The sequence below is a fragment of the Ptychodera flava genome, chromosome 17 (assembly GCF_041260155.1).
Source record: "Ptychodera flava strain L36383 chromosome 17, AS_Pfla_20210202, whole genome shotgun sequence".
Classification (NCBI taxonomy): domain Eukaryota; kingdom Metazoa; phylum Hemichordata; class Enteropneusta; family Ptychoderidae; genus Ptychodera; species Ptychodera flava.
In genome coordinates, this window is record NC_091944.1 from 31,366,491 (window position 1) to 31,377,256 (window position 10,766).

Here is a 10,766-nt window from a genome sequence, read left to right on the forward strand (position 1 = left end):
TTATATATAGAGACATTTATTCACTACATCACAAAGTGGAAAATGAAATGTGGATATGCATATATATATACTGATACAGATGAATAATATCAAAACAATAAATCTAAATAATCTATACTTGAAATCATTCTCTTTATAATCTGGTAATTAACAGTGAGGAAGGAACTACCAGAAAAATGCATGCTATGGTTCAAAACGTGCTATTGCCGGACGACGAGCGTCTCCAACCATTTTTGAATCTGTTACATGAAAGGTAATGTTTAAGGCTTGATATGTAATATAAAAAATAGTACATAATAGTAGAAGTAAACTATCGTTTCAAAAAATTAATTGTAGAGGAGTAATGTTTCTGATATCCTATTGATTTTTATCAATTTGTTGGTCAATATGACATAAACAGGTTTTAATTATACATTTCTTACACAAAGATTAACTCTTGTCTGTAGATCAATCGTCCCACTACATAATAAGATTGAACTTGTGAATATGGATGAGATCACAACATCACATGATCATTAGATTATAGTATCACACACGTTTTGACCAACAACAATAATGAATGGTCTCTGGAACAACTAACGACAGAGGTAAGTGGAGTCCTATAAAATATAACTATAAAGTATGATTGTGAATACTACACTAATATCAACAAATATAGCCTTCGCTTTTGTGAAGGATGGTTCATTCTTTAATGTATTGGTTTGACCTAACACTGAGTCGAATAGTTATCATATGGACTGTATGAGTAATAACATTACTATACACCTATATTGGTTAAATATTCTTTTCTTGTAAGTTCGACAGTTACTATGGTGGGCAAATTACCATGTGTCAACAATGCAAATACGCAAGAATCAAACATAACTCTGTTAAATATCTGTTCAAATAAATTGGCATCTGACATGCGCAAGCAAGCTATATAAAGATTCTGACTAAAGTGCAAATACAGAAAGTTCTTGTGTGAGACAGACCACCATATGTTAGTACCGTCGGTGTATAATGATCATTTAAACATTCAAAGAGTCGAATTTTCAGCAACACATACAGAGTAAGAGGCATCGAACCCTAAGTAAACTGGATACATCTGATAACAGTACAGCGACACCAACGTCCGATTGTTGATGTTCTTCCACTCATTAAGTTCTTAATCATAATCAAACAGATCATGCAAAAACATTTTCATACATAGATGTAATTCAACCCAATCCCATAAATCTTTTTCAAATAGTAGATTGATCTATAACGGACTTGTTTCAGGATAAACTGGAATACACTAGGAGGACACAGCGAATGCCAGAATATACCTTGCCCATAAATGTATATAAATCGAAGCAATGGAACAGTTACCATGTTCTGTCGATGCAACTATCCGGACTTCCAGTACCTGAGAAAAATAAATTAAAGAATGTAAATTTCATTTCTACATCAAATGTGATACAGCCTAATGAGTTGTTGATGCCAATGATTGATGACATCAAATCTGCTGGAAAACGAATATGTATATATGATGCCTTCTTGAAACAAGACATCATAATAAAGCCTGAGGTTGCCGTTGGAGTATTTGATAGTGTGATGGCTTCTAAGTTAATAAATCACCTTGGAGCATCAGCTAATCATCCATGTAGAGTGTGTGATGTAAGAATTTTTTTTCACTGTTTTCAAAGATATTACTATCACGAAAATATCTTTTATCAGTGTTTTTGTTAAGGCTGGTACCCCGGTAAATGTTACCAGGGTTCCCAAGTCATTTTACCGGGGTTCCCTTTGGTATATCAACGCAATCTGATTAGGGGACACAGAATTATTGCTACCGGGGTTCCCAAATTATTTACCTCTATTACCCAACCTTAGCAAAAACACTGTTTATGATTTATACATGATACATATATCATCCGTTTAGGATGACTGATGACAACATTCGGTTTCACATTATTTTTTTTCACAAATATAATAATTTTTTTTTTAAGTTTACTGATGACTGTATCTTGAGATACATGAAATTATAAGTAGTGATTGAATGTTAAAGTTATCTATGTCTCTATCAATGCAAATGAAAAAAAAAAACAAACAATATATATTCCAGCACAAAATCACGCATTGGGAATTACCTTGTTCAGCAGAATTAACATGCTTGCCTGCGCAGCAGTGCATACAAGCGTGTCAGATTGAGATGAGCTTGTCAACTGTTTGTCGTTGGGCAGTCTAAGAATTAAAAAATTCCCCTCTAATTCGTCTCTCTCTCTCTCTCTCTCTCTCTCTCTCTCTCTCTCTCTATATATATTGCATAAGTTGTTTTTGTAAACTCTGCCTATATGACAATTTGTTCTCATCTGTATCATGTGTTTTTGTATGCATATGGGTTTGTTTAAAATTGATATAAAATTTTTATAGGCAAATAAGGCTAACTTGACAGAGGTTGGAACCTTAAGAACAAAGGACACAGTAAGCAGTATTATTGAAAGATTAAACGAGCTTGAATCTGAAAAGGCCCGCCAAAAATTAAGGACACAGACTGGTATCAAAGAAAGAACAAACTGCTTGCTCAATATTGAAGACTTCTGCCCCTATAGGTAAGTAAATACACAAGGCCAATCTAGAATCATTTACTCAATAAGAGTAAACTCTTAAAGTGTTGTGACAGTAAAGGAAGCTTGGGAGGTTTGAGGCAATCTACCGGTATTTTAGGAAGCTAATTTCAATGTTTTGCGTTGTTGGTTTAATATGAGCTAAAATGAGGGAACTGCATAGGAATAGTTTGTTGAATTTCCATTCTTAGTGTTTGACAATGAAGTTTTTATTCTGTACTACATATGAAGTATCAGGCGGCCAGACAGTACAATATTTACATCCGGTAGGAGATAAGACATTCCAAAGAATGACAATTTCAAGAAACCTGATAAAACATCAGGACATGACTTGCCATGAATGAACAGCAAGCAGCCGCTGATATGAGTCAGTTCAATTTGATAAAAACATCATTGAGAAATAACGTAAGACAAAAAACGTTGACAAACTGTTTAGAATAGCTAGTGAAAGCCCATCCATAGAGCAGTTTTATTTTGAAACTAAATGTTTGAACTACCTATAGAACAGGAGGCTATTTACACCTAGTGTGCAAAATGGTAATAACCAGTACACTTTCTCAAAGTGAGCAATTGATACATAAATTAGACTCTGTGATTAGAGAACGGAAAGCACTTGATGACTGAGGCAGAGAATATCTTGAGGTTACCCTGTAAATGATGCAATACTTGTGGTACAGAAGTCACATAAGTGTCAAGTACTCAGGAAATTAAGTTTGTTGTGAATGCTACAAGTAATAAAGAAAGCAATTTGTTCCGTAGAAGTTGTTCTTAACTTGTTTTGCCATTTTTGCTACTGTACTGTGGCAGTTGATATGATCCACCTGAGTATATTATTTGTGAATGTGACTGTCACTAAATATTCAACTGTCAGTTATCCAACATCACAAATGCCGAATTGATGCAAATTTGGATGGCTAATTCTGGCTAATAAAGTTTGGTCTCAATTAGCCAGAATGGCTAACAGGTAATTTTAGCCAGAGGAAACAAAGTGAACACTTCTAAAGGGTAACCTTTTGACCACAACACTCCTACAAACCTCACAAGTTACCTCACAGCTCTACTAACTCTAACCTTTCACTATTTTTTTCTGACTTTAAGAGATACTCCCCAGGACCGTTCACATGCGATCTTAATTAATCCGAACAAGAACTTGCTGGGTGAGATAATGCAGATCATGAGTGAGAACGACAAAGAATTTTTACAACTGTCTATTGATGAGTTTTATTGGTCGTCATTTGAACGTAAATTAACATCCAAGTCAATGGTACGCTACAATAGTTTTACTGGAAGACACTATAAACTTTGGGTGAGTGACTTACCTTAAGTGGAGTAACTTACCTTATTTATATTTGCAAGTTGCACAATATAAAAATCAAATTTCAATACTAATATCTATGAAGATGGTCATATAAAACAAATACTCACCTACAAATATGTAAATGCTGGAGACTTGTTTTGATAATCTTCCATTCATAACTGCACAACAAGAGCCTAAACAGAGTAAATGCAAATGAGTCATAAACAAAACGGAGAACTAACAACAAAAAAATATTCTACACATACTCCAAATCTTCATCAACTCATTTGAAACATTATTGTTGTCGTAAGGTCAGAGTAGTGTATCATATAGAGAGGGTGATGAGAGGATTCTCCTTCTTTTTCCACGTTGACATCCCCTAATAATTTTTCAAGGGGAACTTTCCCCATGAAATTGTGCCAGTCACACCAAGAGATACAAATTGATCACATGATGAACTAGTGACATCACACATCTAAAAATTCTTGTAGATGGGGAAAATCCCCCCTTTTGATGCCATCCTGATAAAGATGGACTTTGCTCAGCAGTTTGCCATTTCCATAAGTACACAATTACTCATTTGGATGACAAATACAACATGACAGATGATTATATAGTAAACCATCTTCAAAGGGCATTTTGGGTTTGGTCTAGTACGTATTGATTGTCTATGATTAAAAATCAGATATGTATATGTTTCTGTTGACAGGTACAAGTTTCTCCGTTTCACCTAGCACGATGCGAGTCTGTGAACATTGACTACATAAAGGCCTACTGCTTGTTGTCGGATGCAAGAATCATCAATCATAACATTGATCTGGAAACTACCATTGACACCGCAGAACATGTCTGTAAAAGCCTTTAAATATCACTGCGAGAAATCCGGAACCATTTTCAACTTGACAAAGTTTTGTTGTAAAATTATTGAAATTTCATGTTTTGCTCAGGAAATCAGATTTTAGGAAAATTCTTCAGAGAAAAAAATTCATTAGGGGACGACTTCATTAATTTGCATGGTACCTGAAATCTGAGTCCTTGCCTGACCAACTTGGGTGACAAACAGAAGACTTTTAATGCCCCAAGGTGTGAATGTTCAATTGTTATGTTTATCTAATCCAGCTGGTGCCATTGTAGTGCCATTGTAGGAAAGGCAGGTCTGTGAAATTGATCCTCTAGGGAAGTAGGGTATTCCTAAGTTAATGGAGCTTTCCCGTAATAGATAAACCGCATAACAATAATTTTAATATATATATATATATATATATATATATATATATATATATATATATATATATATATATATATATATATATATATATATATCTGTGCTAACAATTGAAATAGTACGTTAAAAATTGAACTGAATGAGTGGCTATTTTGAAATATGTTGTAATTAGCTTGACGTTTTTCACTGGCTTATGTCCAGTTTTCCGATTGGCTTATGTCCAGTTTTCCCATCGGCCTATGTCCAGTTTTCTGATTGGCTTATGTCCAGTTTTCCCATCGGCCTATGTCCAGTTTTCCGATTGGCTGATGTACTTATATTCTGATGAGATTCAAGCATTGTTTTGAGTTGTACCACTTTGTTGAAGGTATATCAGTAAAGGAAAGTTGTATTTAATCAGTAGGGAGATGCTTAATTCTGTTAGTGATAAACATTAGTTTGTAGGTGGAGATAGAGGCACGTACAAATACTGTAAGCTTTGATAATCTAGGGTTGAATTTAAAATGTCATTTAAAAAAGGCCTAACACAGTGAGGACTTTGACACCTGTACCAGAATTTGGAATGTGCCAGAGCAAATATGGCGTCCAGTGATTGCACTTGAGCAGCGATACTAACTACTTACTGCCTCATGCAATTAATTTTCTAAGTATCTTTCTTCGTGATTCATATTTGAAAGACATTCTGTGTGTGTGTCTCTAGATTAGTTGAGCAAATATTAATGTGATTGAGGGTGGGAGACAGTTTTACTGGCAAGATCGATTGCTACGGCCATGGAAGTATTATACTTCCATGCTACAGCTGTATACAGCTGTACTGCGTGAGGGCGCCCTCAAGGAATCCATCAGATTTTGAAACGGAAAGTTTTACTTGTTGGTGTACAAGTCTAATTAGTACGCATAACACCAAAATAAAAATATCAAAAACTATAGAAGCTGATAAAAAGGATCTTCAGACTGATTAAATAACGGTAGTCAGAAGGTTTGAACAAACTTTACAAATATAAATAAGGGAGCCTTCAGTAATTATAGGGGGCTGGGCCGGAAAAATTGGGGGCAGGGTCACTTTTTAGAAAACAATTCAAGGGGGAGGGTCACTTTTTATGAATCTATCTTGGGGGGAGGGGCACTTACGACAGAAGCTGATTTTATGGCCAAAACTTTGATTGTCCATGTGATATTTCCTGAATAGCAAATCACCAACAAAATACATGCACATTATAGACCGCTCAAAAAAATCATAGTTTCATCATAGACCACAATGCATAGTGAATCGACATTACAGTTAAATTCCAAAATCAAATGTGTTGCACACCATAGACCACTCTAGTCTAATCAAGAAAATTAATATCAATAATCAAGCATACATATATGCACAGATTAATCTAATTTTGTACTAACAAAAAAAACATTCACAGTTTCATCATAGACCGCAATGCATATTGAATCAACATTTCAGTGAATTTCCAAAATCAAATTTCTTGCACAACCATTGACTTGTAACCACTCTAGTATAATCAAGAAAATTTATATCAATAATCAAGAGTACACAAATGTAAAGATTTACCTATTTTGTATTGGAAAAACTATTGATAATTTCATCATAGACACCATGAATAGTGGTGTGCGCGAAATTCCCCAAGGCCAAACTCTCCCTGTAATTACTGAAAGCTCCATAAGTTATTGAAGTTAAGTTACTTTTTTCAATATTACAACAGATATATATATATATATATATATATATATATATATATATATATATATATATATATATATATATATATATATATATATATATATATACTCCATTTGATGATAAAAATAGTTCCATTTTCAATGGATTTTCGTCAAAGATGGAAATAAATGATTTGATTATCATTTGCCAATAAATCTGAATATTTTGAGAGATCGCTTTGTAAGAGAGACATGTATTACAATCATTATAGCCCAAACAAGGGATTATGCAACCTCAGGGCAGGACACCATTTGCCCAGGGCAGCTTAAGGAGGGCAAATGGTCACCTACCAACGGGCACATAATCCCATGATTGGGCTATAATATATAACGTTACATTCACATTTACTCACCTTTGGTTCTATCCAAAACCATTTACAGATAACTCGCCATATATACAAACAGGGATCATATACTCCTGAAGAAATAAGCCACATGGAAACAGTAACACATCAGTTCATGATGAAACTAAGAGAACTTGGAAGCAAAATGACAAGGTATACAGTATATCTGTTGTAGCCAAAAAATAACTTGTCTTGGTAACTGAACTGTTCACATTTACTATCTATTCATCCATTTATCATCAACAAACTTTGTACAATCTGATAGACAATAACTGGAGTAACAGAGACTATACAGGGCATATTTGTAACATAACTGACAGAGTAATTGTCTCCAAGAAGATTATTGAAATCTGTTTCGATACTCCTGTCAATAAACCCAATTCACACCAACATAATTGTACCTCTATGAGAAGTGTAAAATTTAAACACAAAGGTTTGTCAGGTCAATATTCGAAATAAATATAGTCATAGTAACATTTAAAACATATTAGATTGTTTTTTCTACATGGTGCTGACAAACAGGAAACAAACAACACATTACCTCCTACACATTGCTGAAGACATACAAAGACATGGCCATACACAAGGGTACCAAGCTGAAAAATCGAAGAGGAGAACAGTCGTGTTAGAATGGTTCAGGAATACTCTAATAGACACAATCCAAGTTCAGATACTGTGAATCGACTTGCCAAACAGGAAGTCCTGCACTTCATACTAGATGGCGGACAATGGCGAAGTCAAGATAAGACCTAGTAAGTGAGTAGAGTGACAAACTGTATCTAATCAATAATTTAGAGCAACAAAATTTATGCTTTATTTTGTTTTTAATAAAAACAACAAACTGAGATTATAACCATAAAAATGTGGGCAAGTGGTGATACAAAATACCTTTCATTTATTACACAGAGTTAAAGCAATTAAAAAAAAGATCATTTGACAAAATGTCAACCCTTAACGTCCATTTCTTTTATCAAGTGATTCAGCAGTGGCAAACATATCAGTAATATTAGATATCATAATTGCATGTAGATGTGAAGGAGGATCGGCGGTGAAAACGCTTGGTGAATCAGCATCGATCAACAACTTCCTATTTGGTTGAGAGACGGGAATTATAAGATCAGCTGGAATGTTAATACAACCCGAAAGAAGCAAGAACAGACATAAGTTCCTACGGCCAATCGACCAACTGAAGATATCCACACAAGAATTAACACAATATGTTGATGTTCAACTCAACGGATACACAGTTGATGAACAGACCATTTCAGAGGGAAGTTTCACCAGACACAAGGCAGTTGTAGCCAAATCGCTCGAAACAATTGACTTGGGGTCATCTGTTCTGTATAAAGACAACGAAAGCCAGGTAAGGGTGCAGCTTCATTTACACCGCTAATGAGGGAAAATATATGCACAGCATTCAGAATCAGAAAAGAAACAAACCATAGTCACTAAAAGAGGACTGTGCTTATTGGAAAATAATGTAAGAAAACTTATACTTCAAATACAATTTGATGTATGTAATAAAAATATCAATGTACTCATAGCAACTCTAGATGACTACTGCTTTCGTTACTGTTTAACCTCTCTCCTTCCAAGTAGTCCAGGTCCATTGTTCACTTTAGTAAAGACTCTCTCATTGAAGAACATACATTTCCATTGCTACTCTGATTGAGAATCAAGGAGTGTCCAATGTGAAGTCTGAGTTGGGAAATATGTAAGGGTTCTATAAAACTCTATGTAAGTGCACATAAAGCAGAGTGTCAGATGACAGGAATAACCACATATGTTGATAGCACGAAGTATATACAGAGTTAAATCTATAGCGCGGCATTACTTGATTAGTGTATTTCTGCACAAAATGACGTCCAGCTGTTATGTTTTTGCATTTGTACTAGGCTTGGCCGACTAGACATCCGCAAAAAATAAATCACTGTCACAGACAAGCTAAAGTGACATCTTTTGTAAATCAGTCCACTTATTATAGGGAGAAAATCTATGCTATCAATGAGGGTCACCTGTACATCCATTAGGGATGAATTTATGCACATCTGAAGGAGCTGGTTAGCCTTGACTAAAAGTTAAAGTATAAAGCGATTTGACTGATTCATTTTTCAGCCAACCAAAGTCACGAAATCCGTTTGACACCTTGGATATTTGTTCACTATACCGTTCCTTACTTAATTATATATAAAGTTAAGTGAAGTAAAGTAAGCCTTTCTTGAAGTCGAATCCAGATTGAGATCTTGATCATAAAGTACAATAAAGGTTTTGCAAAATCAACAACAAACGAGTATTAAAATAGAGATATATATGTATAAATCTGAATATCTATATACGTATATTACATGTCCATCAATATTTTACTTTTTTCATTTTTTCTTGTCTAAGTTATATATGTGTGTGTGGCAGTTGTTATGCTCGTTATTTTTAGAAGCTATTTTAGTGTGTTGCGGCTCAAATGGCTAGCATGTAGCCCACTGCATCATAACAAGACAAAACATGGGCACCTAGCAGTTGTGGCTCTTTGTCTGCATACATTTTTCTTTGTTGGTATGTTTCTTTTCATAGTCCAATAAAATCTTGTACAAGTCATCAAAACAGTACAGGTTAGTCTGCAATGTATTTTTGGTTTCATTCCGAGACATAAGGAAAAATGCACATGCTCATCAGTATAGAACTTTTATGTCAGGTGGTGGATTAGAACTAGTGAAAAAGATTGCTCTCGGAGGAGCAAGGTGTATATATGTTTAATAATTGTACTGCAATTAAACTGCTCAAAGTGCTTTTAATGGGTGTCAAGCGCACACATTGGTATTCTTGATGTCCCTATAGATGACCGTATTGCAGAAACTATAAAATTGTTTGCAGCATGACGGTTTCGAAAGTAAGGGTAGAACTTCAGAGGGATAACATGAAATTATCTTTACTGTCAGAAAAGAATAATATAATTCATGTAAATGGATGGTTTGACAATTTATATGAGTGGAAATGTGAAATCCATGACCTCGCAGACGGACCCAAACACATACATCCTTGTGTCAAAGATGCTGGATAAATTAAGATACGGTGTGATGTTTTAGGAAACCATTATAGCTACAATGCGGGATAAAATCCCTCCATTAGAAGTAAGATTTTTTCCAGTGCAGAAAACAAGCAATGAAAACCCTGCGACCAATAAAACCTGACCAAACACAACAAAATAGGTCTCAAGAATGCTTGGTGGATTAAGATACGACTCAATGTTTATGTGGCATCCATTTGTGTGGCCATAGCTGATATTATGTGGTCATTTTGGCTTTCAATGAAATATTTCACATTTAATATAACGAAAGAACATTATCCTTCAGCCTTGAACCCTTAATGTATTAGTCTCTAGGATGCAATTTCAGCTACGATATACCTTGATATATGTTGTGGAAACAAGCTTAGCAACTATCTTGGGTTGTAAGCATCAATTTCAGATTTTCATGGTTGATTTTATAGCAAATATATCAAAAGACCCGTAAAACATGCCGAAAGACACCAAAATCAGTGGCATAGTGTATTGAGATATGACTCCTTACACAATGAAACAGGTATTTGGA

The 10,766-nt window shown here is 34.7% G+C and overlaps 1 long non-coding RNA gene across 1 annotated transcript; it reads right to left on the bottom strand.

The window, feature by feature from the left end:
• Nucleotides 1-4,083, bottom strand: LOC139116532 (uncharacterized). The gene is made up of 2 exons (XR_011548333.1): nucleotides 4,011-4,083; nucleotides 1-1,384 (listed from the first exon to the last, which is right to left on the bottom strand). It is a non-coding gene; the product is annotated as an uncharacterized lncRNA (long non-coding RNA).
• Nucleotides 4,084-10,766: the final 6,683 nt, after the last annotated feature.